This window comes from Sarcophilus harrisii, chromosome 3, assembly GCF_902635505.1.
Source record: "Sarcophilus harrisii chromosome 3, mSarHar1.11, whole genome shotgun sequence".
NCBI lineage: Eukaryota > Metazoa > Chordata > Mammalia > Dasyuromorphia > Dasyuridae > Sarcophilus > Sarcophilus harrisii.
In genome coordinates this window covers 47,943,155-47,971,022 of record NC_045428.1, presented here as the reverse complement: position 1 = coordinate 47,971,022, position 27,868 = coordinate 47,943,155, and the positions used below count along the sequence as shown (strand labels likewise).

Below are 27,868 nucleotides of genomic sequence, written 5' to 3'. Positions count from 1 at the left end.
TTAAAGAAAAGATAGATGAAAAATTTGGGAAAAAAAGAAAAGTGATGTAAAAAAATTGTGAAAAAAGAGGCAACGGCATGGAAAACTACTTAAAAAGTAGAATTGGACAAATGGATAAAGAAGTTTCAAGAATATATTAAAAGAAAAAACTTTTTAAAGAGTATATATGGCTAAATGGAAAGGGAAATCCAAAAAATAATAACACAAATGTCCAGAAAGAAATAATTCAAATACTAGGGAGTTATAATAAGGATTCCACAGAACTTGGCAGTTGCAACATTAAGAATCAGAAATCATGGAACATGAAATTCTGGAAGGCAAAGGCTCTCGGACTACAACCAAGAAATTTTTACCTGGCAAAATGAAGCATAATATATCAGTACATAATATATCAAAATTAAGCATAATACAGAAAAAAAAAGTTTCAAGTTTTCATAAGGAGAACAGAACTAAACCAATAATTTGAGTTCCAACATCAAGAGCCAAAAGAAGCCTAAAAAGGTAAAAAAGGAAAAGAAAAATTGGGGATTCAACAGAGCTAAATGTCTTGCATCCCTATAAGGGAAAGTGATAATGGTAATTTTTAGAAAATGAATATATGTAAATGGAATATACATGTATAAAGAGGATTTGAGGGAATGACATTTTAAAAAAGGGAATAAGAAAGAGGAGGTGGTAGACAGAAGCAAAACACTGGTGAAGAGGGAAAGAATAAAAGGAAAAAGAGGACTAACAAGAAGGAAAATCGGCTAGAAGAACTTATATAGGGAGTAATCATAACTGTGAAGCTGTTTGGAATAAACTTTTCCATAAAATGGAAGCCGATAATAAAGTGGATCAAAACTCAGAATCCTACAATTAAAAAAAAAAAAGTGTCAACACACTTGACACAGACACATAGAGTAAAGATTAAGGGCTAGGGCAGAATCTTCTAGGCTTCAATTGAACTTTTAAAAAAAGGCAACACATTGCATTTCGTTTTTTTTTCTCATTGTTTTTCCTTTTTGATCTGATTTTTTTTTTGTGCAGCAAGATTATTATATAAATATGTATACATATATTGGATTTAACATATATTTTATTATATATTTAGTATATTATATATTATATAATATATAGAATACACAATTGTATTTATTATAATTACATATTACATAATGTATAATATAATTCTTATATATTAATATAATTCTATATAATATAATATATTATATGTTTATAATATATTAACATATAACATATAACACATATAATATTTTAATGTATGTTTAACATATATTGGATTACTTACCATCTAAGGGAGAGAATGAGGGAAAGGAGGAAAAAATATGGAGCACAAGGTTTTGTAAAGATCAATGTTGAAAAATTATCCATGCATATGTTTTGAAAATAAAAAGATTTAATAGAAAAGCAATGCAACAAAATTGTAAACAGTATAAAATACTTGGATATCTAGCTGCCAAGACAAATACAGGAACAAAAACTGCAAAACACTTTTCAAACAAATAAAGTCAGATCTAAACAACTGGAAATATATCAGTTGCTAATGGGTAGACTGAGTCAAAATAATAAAAATAAGAATTCTGCCTAAATTAATTTACTTATTCAGTAACAAACAAATCAAATTACCAATTTTATCTGATAGAACCAGGAAAACATAATCAAATTCATATGGAAGAACAAAAAGTCAACAATATCAAGGGGATTAATGTGAAAAATATAAAGCAATGTGGCCTAGCAATACTAGATCTCAAACTATATTATAAAGCAGTAATCATCAAAACTATCTGGTTCTGACTGAGAAATAAATTGGTGATCAATGGAATAGATTAGAAACACAAGACACAAGTCAATGACCAGATTAGTCTAGTACTTGACAAACCTAAAGTCTCCAGCTTCTGGAATAATAATTTACTTAACTCACTCAATAACAATCCATTTGACAAAAGCTACTGGGAAAACTGGAAAAACAATAGGACATACAGTAGGTACAGATCAACATCTCCTTTGGCATTCCACAATAAGGCCAAAATGTGTACATGATTTAGCTATAAAAGGTGAGATCAAAAATAAGAAGAGCAAAGAATCGTTTACTTGTCAGATCTATGGGGAAAGAGAGAGAATTCATGGCCAAACAAGAGAAAGGAGTGTTATACAATGCAAAATAGATAATTTTGATTGTTTTAAAAGACAGTTTTTGTACATACAAAACAAATGCAACCAAAATTAAAAAGAAAACAGAAATTTGGGAAATAATATTTGCAACAAGTTTCTCTGATAAAGGCATTATTTCTCAAATGTTTAGAGAACTGGCTCAAATACAACACATTCCCCAATTGATAAATGGTCCAAGGACATGAGCAGGCAGTTTTTAGACTAAAAGTCATAGCTATCTTTTGGCATTTTAGGAAGTACTCTAAATCATTTTGATTAGAAAAATGTAAATTAAAACAACTACCTCAGATGTATATGATTGCCCAATTTGAGAAAAAAAAAAAGTGATAAATGTTGGGAGGATATGGGGACATGGAGACACTAAGACACTGTTGGTGGAGTTTGGACCTGATTCAACCATTCTGGAAAACATTTTGGAACTATGCCCAAAAGGTTACCAAATTGCAGGTCCTTTGATTCAGAAATACCACTACACAATCTGTATCCCAAAGATCATAAAAAATGACAAAAGGACCTACATGTGCAAAAATATATTTATAGTAGTCCTTTCCATGATAGCAAAATATTAGAAATTGGAGAATGATTGAACAAGATGTAGTATATGAATATGAAATGATGAATAAGCAGATTTCAGAAAAACCTGGAAAGTCTTGTAAGAACTCATTGTAAGTAATATGAGCAGAATCAGGAAAACACTGTGTGATAAACTATGAATGCCTCAATTCTCAGCAACACATTGATTCAAAAAAGTACAAAGGAATCCTGAAAGAAAATGTTATCAAGATCCAGATAGAGAACTATTGGACTCTATTGCAGATTGAAGTATAATTTTTCTTCACTTATTTTATTATTTCTCATGTTTTTTTTCCCCTTTTTATCTGTTTCTTCTTTCACAACTGTGACTCATATAGAAATAAGCTTTACATGATACCACATATATAAACTATATCAAACAGCCTACCATCTTTGAAAGAGGGGAAGAGAAGGGAGGAAAGAAGAAAAAAGTTGCAACTCAAAATCTTTTAAAATGAATGCTAAAAATTTTTCTTGACATGTAACTGGGGAAGAAAGTAAAATAGTATTTTAAAAGTTAAAAAAAGTAAAAAGAAAAAATGAAAATAATGATAGTTTACTGTAATGGCAACATTTAGATTAGAGATCTTATGTAATTAAAAATTCTAGGTAGTTTTTATTTATTTATTTTTCTTTTGAATTTAGCAAACACTAAACAAAACAAACATTGTAGAACAGATTTTTTAAAAGATGCTTGTTCATGAAACTTTGGATTTCTCTTATGTATAGTTTTCTTTTCTAAGTCATTTCAAAATTGTCCTGTTTGTTCAGGATTCCTTTGGGCCTAGTTTCTGTTCTTTTCTGTACACTAAAAACAAACAAACAAACAAAAAAACCACAAAACCCAACAAATCTGGAATGGCAAGCCACTTTTAGACAAGCAATCCAACTTTTAATGGAACAATATTTGGCAGGAACTTATTATTGTTTGTCTTTCATATTTGAAGTAGACCATGGCATCAGATAGATGACTTGCAAGTGAACTGAATTTCAGTGGTGGAGGCTGTGCAAAATCATCAGTCTTACTTTCTTCTGAAGCCATGAGACCCAATAGCAAGATACAGATCAGGATGAATGGAGAAAGCTCTGGATGCAGTAGGAGATTTGGATTTCTTTAAAGCTATGGGCCTGTCAAAAGATAAAAGAAATTCCATTTATCTCCAATATCTATCACAATACTTATAAATGAAAAGGTTCAGAGAAAAATGGAGCAAGTAAAGATTCCATTCAGAAGTCAATGAAATTGTATATAGGATAGAAAAGCCCCCAAATCAGAGGCAGTGAGAAATAAAAGAGAAAACAAGAGGGACTGTTTATTACCATGCATTTTAACTCTATTTATTTGACCAAGTCTTATTTTGATGAAACATGCAGGTGGAAATCAAAATCTCAAGTTTAAAGCATGAGGTAGCTGAGCAGAAAAGTCCAGAGAGAGGAGACAGAAAATTTTGACCTCATACAGCTAGCTGATATAGGATAGTATAGTGAAAAGAGTATTGATCTGAGCTTAAATTCTGGCTCTGCTCCTCACGAAATGTGTGACTTAAGTGAAATCAATTACCTTTCTAATTCCTAATTCTTTCACCTACAAAAAGAGAGGTGGAATAGAAAGATAGAGTAATGATTTCTAAAGTCTTTTCTAACACTATTATTCTATCACAGACACTTTGTCCCCAAAGGTATTTGGCACTGGTAAACCTAGTCCATAATGGGTTATTTATATTATTTATCAGCATTATAATTATTTAGATTTGTCCACACACCTTCATTGGTGCGTAGAGAACTCCTTAGAGTAAAAACTTCTCTATTAAAGCACATCTGATAACTCTATTATAACATTATTCTTAGTTTCCAGGGACACTGAGAACTTTAAGTGATTACCATGGAAATATTAGACACAAATAATATTTGTCCATGTCAGATCTTGAACTTGTCTCCCCAACTTTATCCATTATACCAAGCTGTCTTTCATAGTAATAAATAATATTTATTATTCATTATATTATTATAAATAAATAACATATATAAATAAATAATCCATAGGATTTCAGAATTAAGAGAGACTTCAGAAACTCCCTATTTCAAAGCATACCTTAACAGAAATTTTTTTTCTGTAACATGAATGGTCCTCTGACCCTCACTTGAAGATATCCTCTGAGAGAAACCAACTCCAAGCCCATTCTACATTTGAAAAAATCTGATTATTAGGAAGCTATTTTTTCTTTCTCCTTAAATGTAGCTGATATTGTCTTTGCAATCTCCACCCATTTTCCTGGGTCTGCCCTTGGAAGCAAAACAAAATGAATCTGATACTTCTTTCATGTGGAAGTTTCTCAAATACTACAAATCAGATAGTTATGGCTCTTCTTGAGCTCTTCTTTTCTCTATGTCTTTTCTTCTCTCCAGTCTAAGCATTTTCAGCTCTTTCAATTAATTAATAATCCTTATATGGCAGATTATGAAGACCCTTCATCACTTCCTCTGAATGTTCACCATTTTATGATCTAAATAGAACAAACTCAAATAGGACTGACTATTTCCTAGACTTGTATACTACATGCCTTTAAAAATGAAGTTGATCTGCCTAGATAATTTTTGAAGTTTTTTTTTTTTTTTTTTTAGCTCTAATATCCATTATTTCCTTCTATATTATGTTTCACCTGTGGTCTTATTTTTAAAACCTCAAAATAGTACTTAGCTTCATTTTTACATATTTTAATGACATATGTTGGCTTCTTACTCATCCAAATTTGATGTGCTGCAACAATGAAAAAAATGAAGGTCCCTTTCAAGGACTCAGTGGAATCACAGTAGTTCATCATTTAATGTTCATTTCACATCCAAAGTTTCCTAGACCTTTTACAGAACATTCAATGTTTGGTCCTTATTTTCTAAGAATCAGCATAGGTGCATTTTTTTTTTAATTAAATGGCATTGGTATACTTTATATAAGGAAACTTGTTTATGCTCATATTTGCAAAAATTATGATATCTCAATTCCAAAACCATTTATGAAAGATAGATTTTATATGAAACACTTTTTAATCTTTCATTAAAGAGAATTTTTAAATCTTTAAACTCTCTACCCATCATCTTATATTTGGAATAGTTGGGTATAAAATTGAGGGAAAAATGATTGCAGACAGTAAAACCAAATGTGACCTTTCTATTCAACTGATTTTCAGTACATATGTACTAAATACGTTCTGTACCAGATTACTGTGTTAGGTACTGGCTGTTATGGAGTTTAGATTAAGACCTGATACCTGCCCTTTTGGAGCTGACATTTCGAAGGATGGAAGGATTTTTCCTCTGAACAGTGATATGACTGCCACTAGAGAAGAGTTGATAAAATGCATCATTTTTCCTTCTTTCAAAGAAGTGGGGAACTATGGTTCAAAATATTGCTTCTACTGACAGATAAAAGTATTTGCTTTTTCAATTTAAAAATATTAGAAAGGATGGCTCATTGAATGAGGCAGGGGTGGGAAATATATTCAAAAATATAAGTAATGTGAAAATGAAAGACTCATTTTAATAAAAGGTGACATAAGAAAAATATTTACCCTCTGCCCCAAATTCTGTAATACTAAGAATTAACATATTTCTGGGTGTAGTAAAAAGATGATATGGAAATAACATAGTATTGTAAAACATTTAGCACAGTCCCTCCCACATAGTAGGTGCTTTATATATATTAGCTATCATTGTGATCATGATAAAGTATCGAAGTTGGAATTAGGAAGTTCAAATTCTGTCCCTGATATTTACTAGCTATATGAGACCAGAAAAAGTCACAATCTTGATGAAATTCTGACATATTCTGATAACTGTTTGACTTAACTAAGCAAAATGGTTAGGAAATAAATTCAAACCATCTCATCCTTTTTTTTTTTTTTTTTTTTTTTCCTATTTCTGAAGATTGAGAATTCTCAAAGACAGCATTAGAAAATTAGCTAATTTTCTGAAATTTGTTCAGCTAAAATGTGATTTTTTAATAGCTATGGATATATCAGAAATGTCTTTCTTTATGTCTTTCCTATCCAAAGTCCAAAAAGCATTCTATTTGAGAGATAGGTTGTTGTTCATCCTTTGTTTTCAAAGAAGACCATGACATCATGAAGATGATGCTATGACATGCAAGTGAATCAGATTTAAATAAGGAAAGGCTGAGCAAGGTCACTTGCCTCAGTTTCCCCTAAGAGCCTTATAGAGCCAGTGGTCAGCTATAGATCAGATTTAAATTCAATCTGAGTCATTCAGGACTCAAACAATGACCAAATGGGGCTTGGACTGCTTATTGGTGGCCAGTCAATAGGAATCAGAGTGGTTTTGATTTACAGCATGATCCTTAAGAAAGAAATCTAGCCAATAATCCCCAAGATTCTTGGGAGAGTTCAGAGATGTGTTTTAGAGCATCTGTAGGTAAGCATGATACCCTATGAGGACAGAGGGAGGGAAGGAAGGAGGGAAGGAAAAAATAAAAGAAGGAAGAAAGGAAAAAAGAAATAAAGAAAGGATGGAAAGGAGGAAGAAAAGAGACAGTTTCATTCATTTATAGTCAGTGAATTTATATATGTTCCCAATATGCATCTATAATGGGAGAGATAGATTGAATATAAATAGCAATCATTTTTACTTTGATCTGAAACCTTGAGGTCTTCCCCTCTCAGATAAATATATGGATTTCCTCCTTCCCTTTCAGTCGCCTCCTTCCTTCCTTCTTTCCCTCCTTGCTCTCTCCCTGACTCTTTTCCTCCCTCCTTTCTTCCTTTCTTCTTCTCTACCTCTTTTTTCATTTCTTCCTTCTTCCCTTTTTCACTCTTTCCTTCCTTCCTTTTTTCTTTCTTTTTTTCTTCCCCCCTCCTTCCCTCTCCCCCTTTCTCTTTCCTTCCTTTCCTCCTTTCCTTCATCACTCCTTTTCCTTCCTTCTTTCCTTCTATCCCATGGGTATAAATGCATACATGTGTGTATATGTGTGTATGTGTGTGTATGTGTATAGTGCACACATATGAATATGTACTTATACACCTTGCATATACATATCTATGTGTGAATCATATTCACACATATATTTAAATAAAGGGATTTCTGAAGTTACTTAAGAATTGCTTTGAGATTAGGAAAAAAGACAAGCACTTTTCTCACGGGGCTTTCCTTTTGTTTCCTAAGCCTACAATCCTGAAAGAAGATGACTATCATTTCCTTGTTATGGAACTGTTGAATAATTGTAAATTCTGCTGGTAGATGTGATATTGAATAGATAATAGCATTTCATAAAGGTGCTCAAGTGAATGTAGCAGGGTTTTTGTTTGGAAGCTGCAGATTTGTATTGAGACTTTTGAAACCTTGGGTGTACTCTGGTGGCCATCCCTTCCTAGTCCTCCGCTGAAGAAGGGTAGGGTTGCCTTTTTGAGGTTCTCTGACTTTTTTGTCTTTAGATTTGAAGAAAGAGCAATAATAAATCAAAAAAGACTTCCATGTAATAGATGAGTATTTGTTTTTCCTTTCATTCTTTTCTAGTCTGATGCTTGCTACAATATATAGTGTTTGGTATTACTATGGACTCATATCCCCACCTTGAAAAGTGCTTTTCTGTGTGACTTGCTCCAAGGCATGTAATGTTCCTGTGCCTCAGTTACTTCTGCCATAAGATGAAGATTAAATTAGATTGCCTCTAATGTCCCTTAAACCTGTGATTCTTATCCTTCACTGTCAGATTCATTGGCCTAAGAGATGAGGAGGTTTTATCCAGAAATGTATAACTTTTCAGGGCAACAGAGAATCGCAAGAGAGAACTATAATCTTTAAGGATAAGGAGGATCACAAGTAGTTTTGCCAACCTAGAAAATGAACCTCAAATTTGTGGAAATTTTCCTTATACTGAAGAGGTCATCCAATTTTGGATTAAGCTCTGAAAATAAGAATTAAAAAAAAAAAAAAAACAAGGATTAAGTGTTTGCTTCTTGTTGTTGTTTCACTAGGATCATCCATATAGAGATCAAATTCATCTTTCCTCCCCATTCCTACCATCCCCATCATGCAGGGCTATAATCCATGGTAAGAGATTAGGCACTCTTTCTTTTATTTTAGTGTCTTGATGAATAAGAGATATGTTCCATAATAAACTAATACTAGACATTTCAACACTGAGCTAGTCACAGTATTCTCGAAATCCTTTAATCTTCAATAATCTGAAAGGAAGGCATCAAATGTTTCCTTTGTCCCAGGATAAGAATGACTATAACCCTGTGGACATTCTTTAAGGAGAAGAAAAGGCACATTTTCTCATTCTGAGCTCAGATTTTAGTCACTGAGGAGATGAAGTATTTGCATATTCATTGTTTAAAGCCCTAAACTAATCTATGATTATAATGGAAAAAAACAGAGGACTGGCAGAAGTAAATCATTTCATGCCCTATTTTCCCACATGGGAATCTAACTTGCATGAATTTTAAGGAAAATCAGTGTTTTAAACAATTAACCTATACACGGGCCCACTTTCACTAAATGGAAAAGTACATATTTCTATCAAAAAAAAAGGAAAGTGATATTTTGAGTAACATAATAAATATGACTTTACAAACGAGACTTGGGAAAGGAGTTGATAATCCCTTACACTAAATCCTTCATTTCTGGGAAGGATATACCAATGACAATTGCTTCCTGTGTGATTCTGGGAAAATAATTTAACTTCTCTGTGCAAAAAGCAATTCTTTTTTTTAAGACTGCAAATTGCAGAGGTGTTGATGAACAAGCCTGTTATTTCATTTGATTCGTATTAAACAAAACACACTTTGGGTTAAATGGATTCATAACTTCATTTAAGCTGGTATTCTTTCTATACATTCAATCCTATCCATCTTTGGTATTGCTGTTCCTATCTTCCATAAAGCACACCACTTTTTTGGTGATGGGGCCTTTCTCTGAACTAAGACTTCTATAATGTGGTCTAGGTAATAGCAACTGAAAAAACAAACAAATAAAAAAAAAACTTGAAAGAGAGAGTGCAGCCTTCTTGTTTACCTGTTTTAAAGCTATTTTTCTTTACAGAAATAAGACCCAAAGTATAGAATCTCTGACTGTGGAAATTAAAATGTTTTTTAGGCATTAACCATCCCAATTTCTTCATTACAAGTGGGAAAACTGAGTTCCCTAAAGCTAAAATGAATTGTTCTAACTGGGGACTAGACTCCCAGACTAGGGCTTTAACTCCCAATCTCATGCTTTCTCTGTTACTCTATGCTGTCTTCAGAGGCTCCATGAACTTTTAGGAAAAGCAATTCTATTCTCTCAGCATCAAATAAATATTTTGTCATGTAGTTACATAATCAGCTTTTAATCTACCCTAGCCTCCTTGCCTTTAGAAAAATTCAATGTGTCTCCATTTGTACAAATTTACCCTAAACCTGGTGAGCATTTCCTCCCACACAGGCAGAATAATGATACCTCTGAAATGAGAATCCAGATACCATGGTTATATTTTAAGTGACTAGTTCTATGCCTACATAGTTATGCTAAGAATTGCCATGTTGCTAAACCAAAGACAGCCAACATAGTGAGGGGAGACTAGATCTGACTCAAATGGGGAAGAATAAAAATGAACATATGGGACTAAGGCCCACATAAGTATTCTTAATCAGCATAAGGAACCACCAGCATTGCCAGTTATTAATATCATGGTTGATTTAATTTCTTAGTTGTGTAATAATTCCCTAATGGCCAAGTCTCTGCATCACTATGTAATTCTTTAATTTGATTTGATTTCAGTTAGTTTTAGGACATACTTCAATGCACTGGAGAAAGGCCAAATATTTCTTCTTATCTAAATAGTATTATAATAATATGCTCATGTATTTTTAAAATGTGTGATTTTTAGCATCATCTGTCCTTTTCTTGCTACTCTCCCATTATCGCTGAACAATCACATAAAGACTATACTTTTTTTTTTTAATTTTCTTGGTTTCTTAGGTTGCAATGGGCAAAAAATGACATCACCAGATTGTTTAACAATCTTCTAATAATCTCTGCAAGGTTGATTTTTGGAAAACAGCCTCAGTTTCTTAGTGGGTCTAAATTCAAAGTCTTTCTAACACATTTGAATTTGTTAATTCTTGCTCTCTACTGTCATAAATTTCAGTAGCTCAAGTTCAGCTCCATCCATTGATGAGGCATTAGACTAAGACTTTGTGGTTATTTTCCCCAGATCATTCTATTTATCAATAACGTATTTATTAATCAGAAGAGTTCTTAGCTACTGTTCTGTTCAATAAACTTCAATTTGTCCCTATTCTAATGTTAGATCCATGTCCAAAAAATAAGCTGCCATGTTGATGGAGGAGTCTAATCATATAAATCTTGGCATTCTTGCTATAGATGAATCCAGTGTTAAAAAAAAAAAAAAAAGGCGCTATTAAATAGAAAGATAATTCACAAGTAATCCTTAGAGAGGCAAAGAAAAGTGTTGGTGAGGTAAGTTTTACCATGTATCCAAGGCTAAAATAATTATCACTTTCTAGGACATTTGATCATTATGTTTTGCAGTATTAAAGATGAGTATTTTGGAGAAAAAATGTCCCCTCCTGAAAAGAATTTCACTTATCTACCAGTGTTTGTTGCTGAGAAAAAAATCTACAGAAAAATTAATGGCACTCCCAGACTCTCCAAACCAAATGGATGTTCACTTGGAGACTTGATATACCAGTACAAAGATGGAGAAAAGTAAAAAATAAATGAGAAATTAAATTTAATTGAAAGAAATGAGAGAAATTGAAAGAACTCTTTATCGATTATAAAAAGGCCTCTTATCTCCTTGTCATAAACATTTTCGAATATAGGTGTGATGAGCATCACAAAGAACAAATCTCTTTAATTAATTTTAACTGTCATAAAAAGAATTATTATTGTCAACATTAAATTTAAGTTATATGTTTGCTTATGAGTCAGATCATAAAGACATCAAAGCTAAGATTAGAATTTGTAAAAAAAAAAAAAAAAGGAAAAATAATGAGAAATAGATTTGATTAATTATTAAAATTTTTTAATCCTAAATTATTTAAACAAGATATTAAAATCAAAAGTAAGAAATAAACAACAAAAGTTTTATTTATACTAACTATAATTCCATCTAATTTAACCAATGTAAATTAATTGCCACCATAGGGAGAAGTACATATGAAATGCCTCAGTCAGCAAACATCTGACTTACTTGCCAAATGGAGAGAGCTGACTGCCAAAAGCAACACTAGATTATAATACAAACTCATCTTTTCAGGAAATTACAAAGTTCTTTTTACTGATCCCACACTTCCCATGAAAACAAAGGTTTATATTTTCACCACTTCGTTTTTATCAGTTTTACAATATGACAGAGAGACATAAAACATCACTGACTCCAAAAAAAAATTGGTATTGCTTAAAAAGGAACAAAATTATGTATAGGGGGTGTGAACAGGCTGCATCATATAACTAATGAGAAATTCTAATTAACAGAATAAAGATGTTATCAAAGAAAGGTAAGAAAAATAGTAGTCATATTTTAAGAACAAGGGGTGACAGGAAGATGCCTGAATGATCCATTGTTCCCACTGTGATGTTGAAAGCCCCCAAAGTCTTCAGTTTTTGGTAGACTTTTAGAGAAGTATAGACAAAAATCATATAGAATGTTGAATTATGGACAGATTAAAATCTGGTCATTGAAGGATGCTGACAAATCTATGAAATCATAAATAATTGATAGTGTGACAATAATAATTGAAGTTTATTTGCTTTCCACACGAATATTTGACTTATATGACAAGTGTTATTGATATTTATACATTATAATTTTTAACATTTGTCACTAAAACGTCACATTTAAATAATATAATATAAACTCTTTTTCATTTAAGGATAATTTTAACTTTTATCTTTGTATCTGTAGGACCTAGAAGAGTAATTACACATAGTACATAATAAATAATTACTGAATTAAAATGTTTTTGTGATGAATGAAGATGAATCAAATTCCTATTAATAATCATTGTAATCTCTGACTTAAGAAAATGTTGATATGGATGTCATTCTCATTGTGAAATTATTTATTGGTGATTAATCATTCAAATAGAAATGTAAAATGCTGTAATTTGTATAGAAAATGCTAACACTGTGCTGATGATGGAATGGAATTTCCCTAAGTATAACAGACTTATAACTAGGAAAGTTAAAATGTTATTTGTTTCAATGGTAAATAACATGGCCCTCAATTTAACTTCAGACATCAAATCCATATTGAACATCTTTTCTTCTAAGAAGCATAGGAAATAAATTTTAAAAATTAAAACAAAATTCCTTAGAATGACAGTTCTGAGTTGGAAAAGACTGGAAATAAAGTGACTACTTTATATGTTTGGAGAAGAAATGGTTCCAGAGTCTTGAGAAAGACAACTAAACCATGTAGACTAGAAGCCAGTAAATTTAATTCATATGGGAAGAAAATTAAAAAACAGATACAAAGATGCTAATATGAACAACATAGATGACAGAAATATTCCTAACTCTCCCTCTCCTTAAGGTTTCCATTTCTGAATTTTCCTTTTCACATTGTGCTTTATGTTATGATCATTTGTATACCTTTCTTCTCTATATTAATGCCATTCCATTGAAATTGTGACAAGAATAAATCTGAAATATTTTTTTTTTATCTCTGATTCTTGGCAGAGTGTTGTATCCATAGAAAAGACATGAGAAAAAAAAATAGGCTGAATTGATTTTATAAAACAGCTTTCTAGTTTAATACTTTATTAGTGCAAAGAAATTTTATATTAATTCAATTCTTTGAGGTGATGGAATACTTTGTAGAAGTCGGGTAGAAAGAGAAATCACAGAATTATATAATTTTTGATCTGGAAGAGACTTTAGAGATCATTTGGGCACTGATTCTTAATTTTTCCTTGTGCCATGCATGCCTTTGGCAATATGATAAAGCCTAATACTATTGCAGATTATTGTTCATGTTTATTATTGAAGGTAAGGCAAAATTTCATTTAGAGATTATTATAAAAAATACACAGATACATATATACGCATATACATATATGAATGTATATAATCTTATCCAAGTTCACAGTGTCCCTCAAATATATCCTTAGATACATAGATGCTAAGTTAAGAATTCCTGATCTAGGTCAAACCTCTCTCCCATGACAAATAGAATAAATTCAATAGTGGAAAACTTAAGGAAATTGTTTGTACCCCAAAGCACTAGGATTGAAAAAAAGCTCAAAAACCAGTGGGCACGATTATTTCTGTTCAGGAATAAACAAAACAAAACAAGACCAAAAAAATACCAGTAGTATAAAGGCATAAATTATAAATACAATGTGTAACACTTGAACATAAGGACTGTCTATAATTTTTATTTTTTTATCTTGATCTCGCAGCATAGTGCTTGGTACATAGTGTTTAAACCTTTGTTGATAATTGCTTCATATTGAATACTTTGTCATTTTGAGGACATAATATTTGATGCCTGGAACACAAAACAGCTTATAATATAATGTTTATCCTTTAGGTAAAAGACATGTGCATTAAAAAAGGTATATAAGGATAGAAGGTGGAATACTCTATTTGATATAGACAGAAGTTACAGATAGAAGCTGTTTTATAGAAAGGTCCTGCATAAACTTGGTTTGTCAGGATTTCCTTGTGAGTTAAGAAACATTTCCTTTGAAATGCTGAATCTTAACATAACAAGCAAATATAGTACATTCAGCTACAGAAGAGTGATTATAATATAGCTCATGAAAATAGAAGTTGAGGGAGAAAATCTTGGGAAAGGGAAATGGGAATTAGAGATGCAGAGTCAGGGGATTCACAGTGTGGCCAGATCCTAATATGTCTAAAAGGGCAGTAACATACAGTAAGCTTGGGAAGGTAGATAGGAACCAGATTGTGAAAAGTTTTAAATACTAGAGCATTTGAACTAAGAGGGAGCCATTGGCCTATTGAATAAGGGAGTGACACGGTAAGATCTGTATGTTAGGGATATCCCTTTGGCAGCTGTGTACACAATTGCTCTGGGCCTGTTAACAGAATCAATATTTGTTGCCTAAGCACAAACCCTCAGAAAGTTGAAGAGGGTCATCAGCAGATGTTGATCCCTGAATTTTTTTTTTCTCCCAGCAAGAGAACTCACAGAAACTGTCAAGTATGGTGGAGGGGTTGTAATCTATAGAATAGGAGGGAAGATCTTTAGTAATACCATGAAAGATACTTTTAATATTCAAGTCAACCTAAACTTACCTTTTTGTTGAATTTGTATCTAACTTTTCTCATTCTCTATTTATTGTTAAGGGGAAGTCCTTGTACCTTTGGTACAACTAGAGAGTAAATGTGTCTTCCCTAGAACAGTATGAAAAGCCAGGTGGGAATCAAGGACTTGGCCCAAAGACAAACAGACATGCTTATACATTTCAAACAACACTTCTCAGCTGAAGGGAATTGTCCTAAAACTTTAAGTATCACAACGATCAAGGCTGACTGTGACAGTCCCCAAGTAATCCCTTCAGAATAAGGCTATCTCAGTGCCAAGCCTTGCCATTTTAACTGATGCTTACATGAGTGAATGTTTTTCTTTTGCTGTCCACTCAGCACTCTAGGGATCAGTATGGGCACTGAAGTGACCAAAGAAACAATTATTGTAACATTTCAAAGGTTGAGAAAAAAAACATTAACCTTAGCTGTTCAAAGGGCTTGTCTGTTATTGGGTTTATAAGCTTTGATGGAATCCCAAGTGAAGGGTTTTTAAGGAAGAAAACAGAGTTGATCTAACAGGTTTTGCATCTCAAATCAAGTGAAAAATTCTGCTAAATTATGATGATATGCTCCATGTCACAAAGCTATCTGGCTGCTTCCTTTTTTTTTTTTTTTTTTTTTTTTTTTGCAGCCCATCAGGAGGAATTAAGTTATGATTCAGCAGTGTGAGATCAAACTGCATTATGGATGCACTCTCACATTCTTACTAACTTTTCAGCAGAATAGAAGCCATTCCTAGGGGAAACTGCCAAAATCATAATGATATTGCTATTAGAATTTTGTGTAGTTTCTAATATATTTGTAGCTATTATACCATGGATGCCCTGGTGATATTCAGATTGTAGAGTTCTTGAGAATTTTTTTTTTCTTAATGCTAATTATAATTTGGAAAGCTTGGACAAAACTAAATGAAGAATAATCCTTTTAGATTTGTTTCTATAGTAGCAGAAACAAATGGATATTGTATTAGAAAAAAAAGAAACTTTGTACTTCACTAAAATAAACCTTAAAAAGTATATTATTATACTATCAGGAATGACAAATATGAGGCGATCATTAGGAGACAAATGAACTGATGTAGAGAGAGGTAAGTAGAACTATAAAAAAACACTTATATTTTCAAGTATTACAATAAGGAAAATGGAAATAGCAACAGGAAGAATACAAATAAAACTGAATTTTGCGTAATTATAATCAACACATTTGGAAACAGTGAGGAGCTGAGAAAACATCCCTCCTTTTTAGAATGAGGTCATAGTTGAACTATGTTGTATATTTTCTTGCATAAGGTTGATATTTCTTAATTTTGCTGACAATGTTTTTCTTTTTTTTTCTTTTTCTTTTTTGTTTGTATGTAATATATCTGAACTTGACCAAGAATGGGAGAGCCACAACTTGATCTAAGCTGGCCTTTCCTCACTTATTTGCCACTATTTGGAGTCGATTTCTTCCTCTGGCAATATATTGCAATGAACATACCCTGGATTCAGTCTGGTAGTCTAATTTGAATTCTTAATTGGAGACCACTTTTTATATAATATTTCTCAGCTGTGTCATATGCCAGTCAAAATTCTGGTGTAGCATAGAACAATGCAAAATGGCACAGGGAGGTAAAATATACTCTGTCCAAATCTGATCACATTCCAGGTGCCTTGTTCTGTTCTAGATGGCACAATTCATTAAAAAGCCATGTTCATAGTCTAGAAAGCAGCCAATAGAGAGGAGCCAGGATGTCCAAAGGCCTGACATTAATGCCTTAGGAGAATTGGTCAAAGGGAATGAATATATTTCCCCTGAAGAAGAGAAGATTCAGTGAGAAAAGAAACAGTTATTGCAGTGTATAAAGGGTTGAATTTGCAGTTAAGATGTAAATTTGAATCCAACATTAAACATTTACTTGGTGGATGACTCTTAAACTACTGCTGTCTAACAAATAATAATAGTATCTCCCTCACTGGGTTTGTTAGAAGGATCAAATTAAACAACCTTTTGAAAGAGCTTTGAACTTTAAAGGTCATATGAATACTAGCTAATTACTTTTCAATATCTGAAGTCATGTGTAATAATGATTATACTTATTTTATTTACATTTAGAGGAAAAAGCTAGGAGCAATAAATAGAAATTGTAAAGAAGTGTATGTATATGGAAAACAAACAAACAAAAACTCCCTTAAATTGTTTTTTTCAGGACAAGAACTGGCCTTCTTTGGAGGGTTTGGACTTCTCCACATCCATTTGTCAGTGGAAGACTTCCCAGCAAAAGGTAGTTTATCCCTTGAATTCTCAGTCAACTTCCAGTTGACATAACATACTAGGTTTATTCCTAAACTGATTCCCTGATTCTAAGTCATGAAGATAAATTAGGAATGTTCTTTTGTTCTTAAGTAATTTGTAGTCTAATAGGGGAAATAAAATTTAGTCACATGTATTTTTAATTCAAAATCAAATATATGAATATTGGAGAGGAACAAAGTGGTTTGAGAGAAGAGAATAGTTTCTCTCTGCTGTTTTAGTAAGGTTGTTGGGGTTAAATTACTGCTGGAGAGGAGCAAGATTAATAGAAAATGCAGAGAAACCTTTATGACTGAGCCCCAAACTGTAAATGCAAAAAAGCCAAATGTTCTGCTTTGTGGCCTGGTAGAGTTTTCAAAAAATATCTAACCATTTTTCCTATTACCTAAGAAAGGAGATAAATGAAGCAAAATTCTACCAGTGGAGAATAAGATTGGCTAAATCAGCTCACTATTAGAAAATCTAATTCCTTCTGCATAGTAGGCCATGTGAAGTGCTTCTATGTTTTGCAGTGAAAATGAAGGTTCTATCTTATTCCCAACTTCTTCAACTGAAGCAAATCTAAAGAATGTGGTTATTTTTCTGAGCTGCCAAGAATTTACTTCAATTTAATATTTTAGGCTCATTAGAAATGTTTTTCATAGTTACAGATCTCAATATAGAAAAAATGTTGGCAACTTCTAATTACACAATATATACACGTCAAGTATGCCGTTATTTGATCATGAAATAAAGATGTTTGGGGTTCTCCCACCATGACTATTTCATGAGTTGTGGAAATAGATGGAGTCGATGTATTAAGTGCAAATTAAATCTGAGGATTGTCCATAACCATTCACATTGTTGGTTGCTTATGGGATGATTGGTCCTATTTAAAGTGGAAGCCTTTGGGGGAAAGACAGAACAAATATGATCTTGTTAAACACATATCCATGAAAAGCTTTGCTTCATTAAGCCCACCTGCCTCAAAGTACTCAGCTGCTTCTCATTCCTTTAATGTGTTGTGTGCTTGTGTGTGAGTGTGTGTGTTTTAAGTTGGCACTCTATTAATAGGGACTGGTTTATTTATTTATTTTTTTAATGTTCTTTTGCCATTTTTCTTTTCTTTATCCTGTCATGATTAAATTGGAACTGTAAGATATAAAAATTGCTTATATTTCCAAAGGATAAATGGAAATATTTAGGACTGAGAAAATACTCTACTCTGGCAGAATTAAATATAATTCTTAGCACATCATTGATGAATCCTCTAAAAATATTCTTGAATGGCATGTGAAATGGCTTACTTGACTGACAATTTATATAATATATATGATATACATTTCATATAGTAAATTTTTCTAGTGATTCTTAACTTTATTTTTAATACTTTTTTATGAATCATTCTGGGAGAGAAGAATCAGAACAAAAGGTAAAAACTCTGGGGGAGGAAAAAAAACAGAAAATAGAAATGAAGATAGGATGTGTTAACTTATATTCAATCTCCATTTTTTTTTTCTGGATATAGATAGAATCTTCTATTCAAAGTTTATTGGGATTGCTTTGGATCACTGAATCACTGAGAAGAATCAAACGTTTTATAGTTGATCATTGCACAATCTTGCTTTTATTGTACACAATGTATTCCTGGATTTGCTTGTTTCTCTCAGCATCAATTCACATAAATCTTTTGGGCCTTTCTAAAACCAGATTGTTCATCATTTTTTATAGAACAGTATTATTCATTACCTTCATGTATCACAGCAGCCATTCTCCAATTGATAGGCATCTACTCATTTTCCGTTTTCCTTAAAATCATGAGAGTAACAGGGCTATACAAAAGTTATCTCTGACTTTTACCATAAAAAGAGTTAAATGTGTGTATATATATATATATATATATATATATACATACACACATACACACACATATATATATCTCACATATTTAAATTTATTATATTATTTATCTCCAGATTCATTTCTTATAATCTTTCCTCCACTACTAATATTTACTGAGGACCTTTCCACTGAGGAATATTACTGAGGATAATATTCAATTTTAATTATGCAAAAGAATGAATATATACCATCTACTTCCCCTTCTTTTTATTATCCTTACTATTTTATTCCTCATATATTCATCCTTATTCCTTCTATAACCTACTTTAAAAATAAATTAGGCATTAAACTTTATTTATTAACATACATATATATCTCATGCTCATAATGTGAATCCCATCTAATAAAAGTTATATAGCCATGAAGGCCATTAATAAAGCTTTCTGTTGCCTTCATGTGTATTTCTTCATAGTATCTTTATTCCAAAATAAAAACTATTGAAAAGCAAGAAAAGAAAGTTCATTGATTTCATTTGTATACACACACACACACACACACACACACACACACACACAAATATATACCCTCCACATACACCTTATAATAAATAACTAATTGAGGCTTAATGGACTATTTTCTTTCAAGTAATCCTTTCCAAGTTGGACATCAAAATAAAGGACTTCTTTTGTTTTTGATTTTGTATTTCTTGAATACCCAAACTCGGCTCTATCTAAGGGTAATAGGCAAGGTTACCTATTATAAACTTAACTAGTCAAAATACAATGTAATGTTCAATGACTCACATGCAATAATACTGATATAATATTGATATTAAAAATAAAAGTCTTCATTTTAGGGAGTGGTTTGAGATGCTTAAAAGTGTCCTATTCTGTTTCTTATAAGCAGCTTCTTATTCTCATTCCTTTTTGGGTTCAGCATGTTCATTTGCAATATCTTCTCAAGGCACATGTATGATTAAATTATCTCCCTAATTTTCATCTAACTGGCCAAGCAACTGTGTGTTCATTCCATGTTCCATGTAAGACTGGAAAATGGATACTCTTTATCCATTTGATTTTATCAGGTCAATATCTAGGGCTTACACTTTTTTGCAGTTTTGTATCTCATTTTCAAGCTCATCTACTATTATAGGTTTGATAAGAATAGAATGCTGTTATATATAAACAAGAGCTCTGAAAAATCTCATCATCTATAAAGAATCCCCCTTATGTTTGGCCTCCACCTTGGATCCATTCAATATTTTGTTAAATGCCTTTGTTGACAATATATCCTCCCTGTTTTGTGTTTTGATTTTATTGATCAGTGTTATTGAATAAGACTATCTTTGTTAAATCTTCATAAGTTTTATAGATCAGTGTGAAACACCTTGTTGGAAGATGATTCTTTGAGGAAATATTTTTTCTATTCAATCAAAATATTTTCTTTTAAACAATCAATAAACAATAAGAGGTAAATGCTTTCTAATGTTGCCTACATTTTCTCTCAATAAATTGCATAATGGCAAAATATGTCATATTTTGCTTATAAAGTCCTATCTGTTTCTTACCAATATCTGCATTGAAAATGCCCTTGATATATGTGGAGATGATTTGCTTAAGAATTCTATATATATAGAGAGATCAACACAGAAGCAATTTTTAAAGGCAGTTAGGTTACCTAAGGAGAGACAAACTATTCCAGGTAAGAAATGAAGCAAGTCAGAGTTTCCATGCAGAGATTTAGTGAGATTAAGCCCTTGGGAATCAGTTTCTATCTGTCTGTCTGTATATCTATCAGTTCTATCTACCTATTAATAAATATCCACACATGTACTTATGCACATGTATGTTATGTATGCATTATATTGGATGCACACACATGTAAATCAAATGCTTGCATATGTGCATGTATATGTTTATATTGTGTGTTTTTGTGCTTGTATATTAATGTGATATGTAATTATATTGTATGTGAATGTACATATGCATATATATTACTGACAAAACCATATACATATACACATACACATAATGTGTGTATACTTATATACATATATATGCATTTTGTGTTCATTTCTATTTGTTCTTTAGAATTTATTTTTTTCTCAAATAAATATTCATAATATAAAAGCATGAAGATTTTGTGTAGTATACAAGTACTTAACCTATATCATTTTTCCCCCGAACTACCCTTTCCCATATATTTCTAGTTCTCATTTTTCCCATCTTTCCACAAAATCATTGAATATCAGAGTACATATTGATTTAATTTGAGAATCTTATTTAGTTATTTCTAGAATTTATCTCTTTTTTTATCCTCAGAAACTAATGTTAGTGCCTAAACTAAAAATCATGTTCATCCCAGTCTTTTGAGGATAATTTTGTATTGGATAAATATTCATCATTAGAGTATGACCAAATATGTTATGAAATAGTTTTATTGCCTCTGAATACATGATAAAACCACTCCTGCCAATTTCTTTTCTTTACCCCTCAATGGAATAAAAACTCATTTTTATATTGAACTGTAATTTCCTTCTTTCTTCAGGTATCTTTTAAACAATAAATAAGGTTGATATAATTTGGCTCCTCTATCAACTAGTTGTTCATTTGACCCTTCTCTCACATTTAGAAGACCAAGAGTGAATTAAAAGTCATGAATGGGTTAAATTTGTGTGATTTTTCTATTACTCCATTCTCCCCTTTTTTCTTTTTCTTGTACTTAGCTGATATCACTAAAGAAATGACATTGAATTACACAAAACTGAGAATAGTTTTTTTTTTAATTTTTATTTATATCATATGTTGCCATGGTGAAAAAAAAAAAAATACATTGCAAAGGGGCCAGTCTACTAGCAGTGAGCTCATAACCTTCAACATCCAGAAACATTTCAAAGCTCCAGTTAAGAATCCAAATATGTCTTTCTAGAAATGTAAAATATACACTTAATCAAATCTTTCAAATACTGTTATGTATAAGTAGTAGAATCAAATACAAGTGTATTTGGACCTTCATATGAAACAGTGAGTTTAAATATTATGACATTTAGTGTCCTTTCATTTTTTTTAAAGATTAAAATTATATGGATATAAATGGAATGAAGACATAAGCTTTGTAAAACTTTACTTTTAGGAAAATGTAGGTAATTTGTTTAATGCTTCAAGACCAGCTATGTGTCTCTATTCTCACCTGTCTGATGAGCAATTCTTGTGCCTTAAACAGCTATGAAACCAAGAAAAAATAAAATAAAATATATATTGTTGCCTGACATGTATGTAATGACAGAGACTGAGTGGTAAGAGTAATCATAAACATTTAATCTTATTATTTAATCATTTCATTTGTATCTGACTCATGACTTTTTTTTTTTTTTTTTTGCAAAAGTATTGGAACAGTTTGCCATTCCCTATTCAAGCAGATACAGAAACTGAAGTAAACAGGATTAACTGATTTGCCCATCACAAGTGAGTGTATGAGAACAGATTTTAATCCAGTAATACTTCAAATCAGGAATTTTACCTACTATGCTACCCAGATTCCTAATTTATTAATATTAGTTCTATGATTGGTATAAAGGTGAGGTCCTTGATCAAGAAATGCATGTAATCCTAAAGTACTGGCATTGTATCAATATGGCTGTAAATAAAACCAGCCCCCAAACATCAAAGAAATGAATGATTGGAAAAAGAGGTGGGCTGGCAAGGGAATGAGAATAGATAACTAGTGGATAGTCAGTATACTGTGTCTATAGAGAGAGCTTTTGCAAGGATATTAGCATAGCTGAGGGACCTCCTTTCAAGGATTTAGAGAATGGTCTGAATAATGGTTGCACAACATGAGCAATCATGAATGGATTGTAACCAGCACTAAAGAAAAGAATACATGTACTGATGAGATGAAATAAAAAAAGATTCCTGGAAGTGATGAGGTTCAACAAGTCTTGATGGAGTTCACAAATCACAATTGGGAATTTGTCCAGAATGAATTCACAGATTCAAACCATCTCCAGTTCAAGGGACAAAGCTTTTTAATGTAATGCCGGGGAAACTGAGGCAAGATAGAGATTAGAGAGTACTTAATATTTTATTTGAAAGGGAGAGATTTACTGGGACCAAATGGATCCATGGTTTGGTCCCAGGGCTGAATGAGACTATCATCTCCAAGAATCCAGCAAACAATGAGAGTTCTCAATGACATAACAATCCAGTTCTGACAGGAAGAGGGGAGATGTAGGAGACATCTGATAATTGGGATTACAGAATGGGGAGAGGCACCCAACATTCTGATGAAGCCTAAAATAGAAGGTCTTTCTCCTTATCTAGATCATCATGATTAGGAGGGAGGAGTAGTTGAGCAGAACAATTATAAAACTGAGGCAGAACAATTCAGGGTAACCAAAGTAGGACAATTTGGGGAAACTGAGTCAGGACAATAAAAGAGAACTGTGGCACAACATTAATAATGCTGTAAGGTGGGCAAAGAAAGTTCCTAAGGAATTTGCAATTTAGAAGGGATGAGGTAAGAGCTTTTATGGGAAAGGAGCAAGGTGTGATAACTGTACTAATTGTGTACATCAATAAATCACCTGCTAGTCCTGTCATCTGTTTACACAAGTGAGGCTCAAGAGTTTATGTCTATAACTTACCCACCAGATGGCATATAGTAACAATGGGCATTGGTATAGGATACTTATACAAGATAATATCAGTACAAGATAATTCTACAGGCTCAACTGCTCCTCACTGGGACTCACTTAGATCCTGATTTGTTCCCAGGGACTTGGTGTTTTGCTGGAGTACATTCATCCTGTGTGCAGTTTTACAATGAGAAGGTGCTTAACAAAATTAATTAAGATTGAATCAATAAGTAACAATAAGAAAATATTTTGTAGTGTATTTTGTAAGAGGCTTTTAGCATTCACTTAATTGAGATTAACTTTCATTTAGCCAGAAATATATGGATAGCTTTTTTATTCCTTATGGAAAATATCTTAATATTAATGATAACAATATCCAAAATAAAATGAGAAATAATTGCACATTATTTTTCACGAGTAAAACATTAAAAATAAAAAGAATTTTGCAAGTAGGAATTCTATGTTATTCATATTTCAGCTACAAAATTCAAGGATTATCCCAGAGAGCAGAAACCAAAAACTCACTTGGCTGCAATTGAAGATACCATTATTGTAAAAGCAGAATTGAGCTGATGATGAGGAACTACTTGAATGACAATAGTACAATTCTCTCCATTTATTATCTGTTTGGGTAAATAGTTTCCTTTAACTTCACTTCTTACTTAGGTAGTTAAGCAGCTATTTCCTAAGTACCATAGTCTGTCTTTGAAAAGAAAAAGAAATTCATTTATATGTCTCCATCCAGAAACATTTCATCAAAATCACACACATAGCATTCTTACCAAAATAAAGAGAAGTCAATGAAAATAATTTAGATTATGTTAGTTATAAAATATTAGGGATTATAGGAAGGGAATTTCTCACAAGGAGTTCCCCTACACCCTAATCAAATCTCTCCATCACTGATCTGCTCCATTCATTTCCATTCCATTTCCATACCTGCACAAAAAGAAAAAACAAAACAAAACAACAACATCAACAACAACAACAAAAAACCAAGAAACAAAGATTGTAGCAGTAGTATATAGAATGAATGGAGTGGGGGGGAATGAAATTAAGGGAATCAAATAGAATAAGTGTTTGATTTCAAGTATTGTGGGAGGAAGGGTGAAGTGTTTTGTTGTTATTGTTTTAGGGGATCTTTTCTAAATTGCATCAACTAAGTAGCCACCTTTTCCAGGCAAATTCTCAAAACACCTCCTGATTGTAATAAAAATCAGAACAAATTTTAAGCTTCTCTCCTCCCAATTCATTCTTGTATTTTGTTTATGTCTTTGCCAAATAATATAATTTGTGCTGTATTTAAAAGATATATCTGAGTTCTAGGAAACTAATTACTAAGACAGAACACTAAAGAAAGAAATAGATTATTTCTCTTTATACTTCCCAGAGAGTTCAGTGGAATTTCTGAATGCTATTTTGGAAAGATAAAGGTTCTTATGGTCAGATAATCATGTTAATTATTTTGACTTTTAGTACTAGCACTATGTGGCTTGAGATAATTACCAACCATTCTTTGTCACCCTAAATGAAAGAGGCTTAACCTTAAGGACTAGCTGAATAAAATCAACATTCTTATTACCCTGGCCTCTGTTTGCCCTGCATTTCTGATTATATCTTTCCAAAGAAATCTGATTTGACCTTGAGAAAATTACTGGCAGAAAGAAAAACTGATCATTTATTCATTAATTAGTAAACTTTTATTTAAAAATAATAGCAATTCCTCCATCCCCATCATATTATATATTTAAAATAGTAGACACTTTTAGTTAAAGCCTATTAAATATTTATTTAGTTCCTTATTAAATATTTTGAAAATTGCTCATAGTCTTTCTTGTGGAGTGGAAATAACTTTGGTCCTTTGGGAATCTGGGATATGTTCCTCAGAATGGTCCCTCAAAACTTCCTGATCCAACATATAATTAAAGAAGAAATCCTTCTATAATATTCTCCCAAATTAGTTTTATAGCCTCTGTTTAACTTAAATGCTATTCAAATTTTAGATAGCTTTGATTGTGAGAACATTTTGTTTCTTTCTTTACATTAAGGACAAATCTGTGTTATTTTAACTTTCACCCCTTGTTTCCAGTTTTGTATCATGAGGCCAAGAAAAAGAAATATATGGTTTGTTTTTGTTTGTTTGCTTTGTTTTGTTTTGTGATTTCATGTGATTTTTCTTGTGATATTTCTTGTGATTTTCTTGTATTTCATGTGATATTTCTTGAGTTGCTTGAAGATATATCTTCTTTTCTTCAAGCAACACAGCCTTTGTTCTTTTTTTTTTTCTGATTCTCAATATGCTATAAAGTTCCTAGTCATTAGGACTAGGAACTTCACCATCTTCTATGGAAACTTTCAAGTTTATAAATCACTTCCAAAAACTCAGAGATGAAAGAGACACTGAAGATCATTTAGAACAGGATTTTACAAATATTTTATGTAAATGCCTAGATAGTAAATATTTTTGTATTTATGTAACAAGGAAAAATAAAAATTATATAATGGTATTTATGTAACAAAAAAAATCCATAAAATTTTTTGTTGACAAAATTTAAAATAACAATAATAATAATAATAATTGAATATTATTTTTTCTTTGTAATAGAGATCAACTCATAGAGGATTTGGGAGGAGAACAACTTATTTGGAGATCAGAGTTAATATTCCCCACCATCAAAACTGATTGCAAATGCTAATTTATTAATGTTGATCTGTAAAGAGACCTTATGTACTTCATCTTTGAAAATGTCTTTTCATATAGCTTCTGATAAATACTGATATCAGTCCATGTGCTTATTACTTATTAAATGAAGCCTAGGAAGCACCTGGATGAAATTTATAGTATAGAATTGCATTTGACTTTTAGCATGTCATATCATATCTTCAGACACACCAAAAATTTCATTATACTGAAGATTAATCATTTCCCATGAGAGATTAAGTAGAAATTTCTCACTTGTGAAGTTCAATGAATTTTGAAATATAGGATTTCTCTCTGAAAAATGCTGGCAGAACTGTACTTTGAGCTCAGAAAATATATTTGCTACAAGTGGGAATGGATTATCTTACTTCTCTTAACTTCTGACATATCTAAAAATATTCAAAAGCAACTTAATATTATTTGTGATTTAAATAATATTTAGTGACAAACAAATTGAGTTTATCACAATGTTTTGCATTTAAATGCTGTTTTGTCTTGTAATTTAGACTAAATTCCTTAAGACAAGTTATTAATTCTGCAGCAAAAAATACTTCCAATTTATTTGTAATCTCATTCTTTATGCCTAGGTCATGAACCCATTTTGACCTTATCTTGGTGTACAGTGTTAAGTGTGGGTCAATGCCTACAAAAACTGTAATTTTTCACTAGAGATTACTTTTTTCTACATACATTTCAATAGAATATTAATCCTTTGTCTAACATGATAGTCATGAATAAACTGCAAAATTCAGTATACAAAATAAAATTGGTAACATGCAAAACTCACTAGTAATTTCTTAGTATTTGTATTCTGTGATGTTTTGTGCTTATATCTCAGTTAAAAAACAACAACATTGATTTCAGACAATATTCACTTTTCATACATGAAATCTACAGTGTCATAAGTAGTACACGGGTATTATAATTCTTAAAGCTAAGACATTTTTTGTTAAACCAGAATCTTATATTCTCCTGTTTCAGAAAGCAATATGAGCATTGTATAATAAATTATTGATTCATTAACATCAAACTTACAGCAGATAGTGGCTGTAGACATTCCAGCATGATATTTATCTAACACCTTTGTTTTCTTTTTTAAATAATAATTTATTTTATTTTTTAAAAAGAATTTAAAAAAAAAGAAAAACAGAAAAGAGAACAAAACAAAAATAAAACAAAATAGAGCATTGTCATGTGCCAAGCAGAATATCAGGAAAAATTCAAAATATATAACAATAAATTACCAGTTCAAGAAAGGGTATATAATACTAGAAAAATTATATTCATGAATGTCTATATTTTCTTTATTTCCTTGTATGTTGTTCTTCTGTTCTCTGCTGTTCATTTAAAAAATTTTTTTTTCTCTTTTTATCCTT

At 31.6% G+C, this 27,868-nt stretch overlaps 1 long non-coding RNA gene across 1 annotated transcript; it reads left to right on the top strand.

The window, feature by feature from the left end:
• Positions 1 to 328: 328 nt before the first annotated feature.
• Positions 329 to 27,256, top strand: LOC116422993. The gene is made up of 5 exons (XR_004233483.1): positions 329 to 501; positions 17,231 to 17,305; positions 22,540 to 22,619; positions 24,270 to 24,422; positions 26,397 to 27,256. It is a non-coding gene; the product is annotated as an uncharacterized LOC116422993 (long non-coding RNA).
• The last annotated feature ends 612 nt before the right edge of the window (positions 27,257 to 27,868 follow it).